Source organism: Neofelis nebulosa, chromosome 5 (genome assembly GCF_028018385.1).
Source record: "Neofelis nebulosa isolate mNeoNeb1 chromosome 5, mNeoNeb1.pri, whole genome shotgun sequence".
Taxonomy (NCBI): domain Eukaryota; kingdom Metazoa; phylum Chordata; class Mammalia; order Carnivora; family Felidae; genus Neofelis; species Neofelis nebulosa.
Genome location: NC_080786.1, coordinates 39869398 through 39877211, shown reverse-complemented (window position 1 = coordinate 39877211; position 7814 = coordinate 39869398).

Sequence of the window (7814 nt, the reverse complement as noted above, 5' to 3'; positions counted from 1 at the left end):
AATGCTGACTCAATGAATTAAGACTAGAAGGCTCTTAAAACAGTATCTAGCACATAGTAAGTATTCCAACTATTGGTATTTAAATTTGAGAAGTTTTAACTAAAGGGGAATAAGAATTAATCAATTTTCCATAAGTGGAAGGAAGTGGAAAGGAAAATACAATTAATACCTTACTAAATTATTTTTATTTGCCCTAGCTGTGCCATTTGTCTTATTGATCATTCCCTTCTGCAAATCATCCTTCAATGCTTTTCATTATACCACAATTTCTAATCTAACACTTCTTCCATTCCTTTTCAGTCTCCTTTTTGGGTTTTAATTCCTTTAATTAGCTTTCTGTATGGTGATGTTTACAAGGCTCTATCTACTCCCCTCCCCTAGTCACCCCTCCCTTCCTTTCCTCTCCTCTTCTCACCCTACTATGGACCATTTGACTCATGTATTAAATTTCTGTTTAAAAACCTCTCTTCTGAGCTACAGACTCATATATTCATCATCTTGTTGGATATCTCTACCTGAAATCTTGCCTCATTTCTCACTCTATTTCTCACCCTATTTGACTCAACAATAAAACCCTCTAACAAAATTACCCACTCTCTCATTTGTTGATGTTCAAGACTCAGTTGATGAGGTAAGTCTTGAGAGAGGAGTTAGGGCTTGAGCCAAAAAAAAAAAAAAATTATAAATCAGTTTGGTGGCAATACAGGAATGAGAAATAGTTTAATCCTTAGGATGCAGGAAGAAAAGTTACAGACATGGAAACTACAGCTTGAAATATTTAAGAAAATACATGCAGATTGCTATGCCTATATGTAGGAGGTAATGAGGTAAAGAGAGAGAAGTTGGTTGATAATCGTTCAATGAACAATTTTATACAACATGCAGCTACACAGAAGATGTGCTCTAATGTTAAGTTAAAAAAGAATCAACTTTCAGAAAGAAAAATTAGGGGAAGATCGTGGGGTAGGAGGACGCTGGGCTCACCGCGTCCTGCTGATCACTTAGATTCCACCTACACCTGCCTAAGTAACCCAGAAAACCGCCAGAAGACTAGCAGAACAAAGTCTCCAGAGCCAAGTGCAGACGAGAGGCCCACGGAAGAGGGTAGGAAGGGCGCTGAGGTGGGTGCGTGCTACATGGACTGGCGGAAGGAAGCCGGGGCAGAGGGGTGGCCCACTGGCCAAGCAGAGCTCCCGAGTCTGAAGGCAAAAGCAGAGGGGCTGGACGGAGTGTGTTTGGACAGTGAGTGGGACTTAACATCTGGAAGGTTATAAGTTAACAGCTCTGCTCCGAGAGCGGGAAGGCTGGAGGACAACGGGAGGGAGAGTTGCTGAGCCCGGGATGACAGAGCTCAGTTTGGCAGGGAACAAAGGCGCTCGCCAGGGCCATGTCCCTCACCCATCCCCCAGCCAAAATCCCAAAGGGAACCAGTTCCTGCCAGGGAACTTGCTGGCACCACGCAAACACCCAACGCTGTGCTTCTGCGGACCCATACCTCCAGCGGCGGACCTGACTCCCTCCTGCTGCCGCAGGGCCCCTCCCGAAGCAGATCACAGAAGGAAAAGTCAGCTGAGCCTGCCCCTCCTGCCCCCGTGCACCTTGCCTACCCACCCCAGCTAATACACCAGATCCCCAGCACCACAAGCCTGGCAGTGTGCAAGTAGCCCAGACGGATCACACCACCTCACAGTGAATCTTGCCCCTGGGACAGGGAAAGAGAAGGCACAAACCAGCCTGACTGTGACCCCAGCGGTGGGCTGGGGGCAGACATCAGGTCTGACTGTGGCCCCACCCACCCACGCGAATTATTCAAGACAGCACAGGGGAAGTGCCCTGCAGTTCCGCACCACTCCAGGGACTATCCAAAATGACTAGACGGAAGAATTCCCCTCAAAAAAATATCCAGGAAATAACAACAGCTAACGAACTGATCAAAAACGATTTAAACACTATAAAAGAAAGTGAATTTAGAATAATAGTCATAAAATTAATTGCTGGGCTTGAAAACAGTATAGAGGACAGCAGAGAATCTATTGCTACAGAGATCAAGGGACTAAGGAATAGTCAGGAGGAGCTAAAAAAATGCGATAAACGAGCTACAAAATAAAATGGAAACGACCACGGCTCGGATTGAAGAGGCAGATGAGAGAAAAGGTGAACTAGAAGATAAAACTATGGAAAAAGAAGAAGCTGAGAAAAAGAGAGATAAAAAAATTCCAGGAGTATGAGGGGAAAATTAGAGAACTAAGTGATGCACTAAAGAGAAATAATATACACATAATTGGTATTCCAGAGGAGGAAGAGAGAGGGAAAGGTGCTGAAGGGGTACTTGAAGAAATCATAGCTGAGAACTTCCCTGATCTGGGAAAGGAAAAAGGCACTGAAATCCAAGAGGCACAGAGAACTCCCTTCAGACGTAACTTGAATCTATCTTCTGCATGACATATCATAGTGAAACTGGCAAAATACAAGGATAAAGAGAAAATTCTGAAAGCAGCGAGGGATAAATGTGCTATAACATATAAAGGGAGACCTATAAGACTTGTGACCGATCTCTCTTCTGAAACTTGGCAGGCCAGAAAGGAATGGCAGGAGATCTTCAATGTGATGAACAGGAAAAATTATGTAGCCGAGAATCCTTTATCCAGCAAGTCTGTCATTTAGAATAGAAGGAGAGATAAAGGTCTTCCCAAAAAAACAAACCTGAAGGAATTCGTCACCACTAAACCAGCCCTACAAGAGATCCTAAGGGGGATCCTGTGAGACAAAGTACCAGAGACATCGCTACAAGCATAAAACATACAGACATCACAATGACTCTAAACCCATATCTTTCTATAATAACACTGAATGTAAATGGACTAAATGCGCCAACCAAAAGACATAGGTATCAGAATGGATAAAAAAAACAAGACCCATCTATTTGCTGTCTACAAGAGACTCATTTTAGACCTGAGGACACCTTCAGATTGAGAGTGAGGGGATGGAAAACTATTTATCATGCTACTGGAAGTCAAAAGAAAGCTGGAGTGGCCATACTTATATCAGACAAACTAGACTTTAAATTAAAGGCTGTAACAAGAGATGAAGAAGGGCATTATAAGATAATTACAGGGTCTATCCATCAGGAAGAGCTAACAATTATAAATGGCTGTGCGCCGAATACCGGAGCCCCCAAATATATAAAACAATTACTCACAAACATAAGCAACCTTATTGATAAGAATGTGGTGATTGCAGGGGACTTTAACACTCCACTTACAGAAATGGATAGATCGTCTAGATACACGGTCAATAAAGAAACAAGGGCCCTGAAAATTGTGGTTTATATACACAATGGAGTACTACGTGGCAATGAGAAAGAATGAAATATGACCCTTTGTAGAAACATGGATGGAACTGGAGAGTGTGATGCTAAGTGAAATAAGCCATACAGAGAAAGACAGATACCATATGGTTTCACTCTTATGTGGATCCTGAGAAACGTAACAGAAACTCATGGGGGAAGGGAAAGAAAAAAAAAGAGGTTAGAGTGGAAGAGAGTCAAAGCATAAGAGACTCTTAAAAACTGAGAACAAACTGAGGGTTGATGGGGGGGTGGGAGGGAGGGGAGGGTGGGTATTGAGGAGGGCACCTTTTGGGATGAGCACTGGGTGTTGTATGGAAACCAATTTGACAATAAATTTATATATTGAAAAAATAAAAATAAAAAAGTAAAAAAGAATCAAGGTACAAAAATAAATATATATTTAAGGCATTATATCATCAACTATAATGTCAAATATTTAAAAACAATCCTGTAGAGACACTGCTTCCTGTGATGGAAGTAAACCAAAATGTTCAACAGTGATTAAAATGATGAAATTTTATATTATTTTTCTAGTTTTCTCAAATTTTCTAGAGTACTTTTTTTCCTAATATATATTAACATAAAAGATAAAACAAAGATTTCAAAACAAATCTATTCAATCTTATAACTTTCCACCCTTATTCCTTTGTTTCTCCAATTTAAGACAATTCCTACACTATTCTCTCAACATGCAACTCTTGTACTGTTTCTCAACTTGGAATCTGCAACCATGGTTCTGAAAATGTCTTATAATGCCTACAATAATATCAACTGTGGTAGCAGTCAAGTAATAAATTGCCTTTTGTTAATTACTGATTCTGATACAAGCATGGTACCAAACCCTTTAAATCATTTCAAAAAAGGGGCGCCTGCGGGGCTCAGTAGGCTAAGCATCTGAGTTCCTTCCATTCAGTTCATGTTCTGGCCATTCAAGAGTTCAAGCCCCACTTCAGGCTCTGTGCTGAGAGCTCACATGTGAGATGGGGAAGGGCAGAGAGAGAGAGAGACACAGAATCTGAAGCAGGCTCCTGGCTCTGCAAGAACATGACCTGAGCCGAAGTCAGTCGGTAGGCTCCCCAAACCCTTTAAATCATTTCAATTAAACCTCAAAATAATATGAAGTGGGTATGGTTATTTAAAGTATAGTTCATGATCTTAGAGGAAAAGCTGTCAGTTTTTCACCATTATGACATTAGCTGCGGATTTTATATATAAGGCCTTTATTGTGTTGAAGTATGTTCCCTCTAAACCTATTTTGTTACGAGTTTTTATCGTGAAGATATGGTGTACTTTGTCAAATGCTTTTTCTGCATTTATTGAGATGATCATATGGTTTTTATCCTTTCTCTGTTTAATGTAATGTATTGATTGATTGATTCGTGAATATTGAACCACACTTGCATCTCTGTAATAAAATCCGCTACTTGATCATGGTGAATCATTTTTTTTAATGATTTTTGGATTCAGTTTGCTAACATTTTGTCGAAAGTTTTTGCAACCATGTTTTTACTGGTCTATAGTTTTCTCTTTTTGTAGTGTCTTTATCTGATTTTGGTATCAGGATAATGATAGCCTCATAAAATAAATTTGGAAGCTTTCTTCTTTCTTCTTTCTTCTTTTTTTGAATAGTTTGAGAAGAATGGGTATTAATTCTTCTTTAAATGTTTGGTAGAATTCACCTGTGAAGCTATCTGGTCCTGAACTTCTGTTAGTTGGGAGCTTCCTTATTACTGATTCAGTTTTGTTGGTAGTAATCAGTATGTTCAAATTTTCTATTCCTTCCTGAGTCAGATTTTGTATGTTCTCCATTTCTAGAAATTTATCCACTTCTTCTAAGTTGTCCAGTTTCTTGGCATTTAATTTTTCATAATATTCTCATAATCTTTTTTTATTTCTGTGGTATTGGTTGTTATTTCTTCATTTCTGGTTTTATTGAGTCCCCTCATATTTTTATGATAAATCTGGCTAACAGTTTATCAATTTTGTTGATCTTTTCAAAAAATTAGCTTCTGGTTTCATTGATCCGTTGTATTGTGGGTTTTTTAATTCTATTTCACTTATTTCTTGTCTAATTTGTATTATTCCTTTCCTTCTATTGGATATGGGCTTTGCTTGCTCTACTTTTAGCTCCTTTAGGTGTAAAATTGGGTCTTTTATTTGAGATTTTTATTGCTTCTTGACATAGGTAGATTATTGCTATAATCTTCCCTCTTAGAACAGTTTTTACTGCATCCCAAAGATTTGGAACATTGTGTTTGCACTTTCATTTGTCTCTGTGTATGCACACTCTCACCACTTTTATTCAACATACTACTGGAAGTCTAGCCTCAGCAATTAGACAAGAAAAAAAATAATAAACATCAAATTAGTAAGGAAGAAGCAAAACTTTCACTATTTGCATATGACATATTATATACGGAAAATGCTAAAGATTCCACAAAAACTATTAGAAGTGATAAATAAATTCAGTAAAGTAGGAGGATATAAAATTAATAAATAGAAATCTGTTGCATTTTTATACACAAATAGTTACCAGAAAAAAAAGAGTTAAGAAAACAACCCATTTGCAATAGCACTAAAATAATAAAATACCTAGGAATTAACTAAAAAGGTGAAACATCTGTATCTGAAAACTACATAAAACATTGATGAAAAAAATCAAAGATGACATAAACAAATGGGAAGATAAACCATGCTCATGGATTAGAAGAACAAATACCGTTAAAACAATAGCCAAATTATGGAAGGAGCCCAAATGTCCATCAACTGATGAATGGATAAAGAAGATGTGGTGTGTATGTATGTGTGTATGTGTGTGTCTATGTGTGTATATATATGTGATGGAATATTAGTCATGAAGAAGAATGGAATCTTGCCATTCGCAACAACGTGGATGGAACTAGAATGCATTATGCTAAGTGAAATAAGTCAGAGAAAGGCAAATATGATTTCACTCATATGTGGAATTTAAGAAACACAACAGATAAACATAGGGGAAGGGAAGTAAAAATAAGATAAAAACAGGGGCGCCTGGGTGGCGCAGTTGGTTAAGCGGCCGACTTCAGCCAGGTCACGATCTCGCAGTCCGTGAGTTCGAGCCCCGCGTCGGGCTCTGTGCTGACAGCTCGGAGCCTGGAGCCTGTTTCCAATTCTGTGTCTCCCTCTCTCTGCCCCTCCCCCGTTCATGCTCTGTCTCTCTCTGTCCCAAAAATAAATAAAAAACGTTGAAAAATAAGATAAAAACAGAAGGAAGCAAACCATAAGAGACTCTTAAAGACAGAAAACAAACTGATGGTTACTGGAGGGGAGGTGGGTGGGAAGATGGGGTAAATGGGTGACGGACATTAAGGAGGGCACTTGTTGGGATGATCACTGGGTTCTACTACTGAAACCAATACTACACTGTATGTTAACTAACTTGAATTTAAATAAATAAATCTTTAAAAAAGGAAAATAAATGTCTATACTACTAAAGAAATCTACAGATTTAATGAAATCCCTATCAAAATTTTGATAACACTTTTCAAAGAACTAAAACTAATAACCCTAAAATATGTATGGAAACACAAAACACTCCAAATAGCAAAAGCAACTTGAAAAAGAAGAACAAAACCAGACCTATCACATTTCAAGATTTCAAGATACATTAAAAACTATAGTAATTAAAACAAAAGGATACTGATAGAAAAATAGAAACAGATCAATGGAACAAAATACTGAGTCCAGATACAAACCCACACTTTTATGGTAAATTAATTTACAACTAAGGAGGCAAGAATATCTGATGGGAAAAAGACAGTCTCTTCAACAAATGGTGCTGAGAAAATTGGACACCTACATGCAGATGAATGAAACTGGACCACTTTATTGCACCATACGCAGAAATACTCAAAATGGATTAAAGACCTAAATGTGAGGCTTGAAACCAAAAAAAATCCTAGAATAAAACATATGCAGTAGTCTCTTTGACATCAGCCATAGGAACCTTCTTCTAGACATGCCTCCTCCAGCCGGGAAACAAAAGCAAAATTAAAGTATTGACACTACACCAAAATGAAAAGCTTCTTCATGGTGACGGAAACCATCAATAGAAACAACAAAATGCAACCTAGTGAATGGGGGAAGTTATTTGCAAATGATACATCTGATAAGGTGTTAATAACCAAAATATCTAAGGAAATTATACAAAAATATAAAGAACTTACACAACTCAGCATATATGTATATGTATATGTATATGTATATATGTGTGTGTATATATATGTATATGTGTATGTATATATATGTACACACATATATATATATACACATATACATATACATATACATATACATATACATATACATATACACACACAATTAAAATAAGCAGAGGACAAGGGTGCCTGGAAGGCTCAGGTGTTTAAACATTTGACTTTGGCTCAGGTCATGATTTCAAGGTTTATGAGTTGGAGCCCCAAATCAG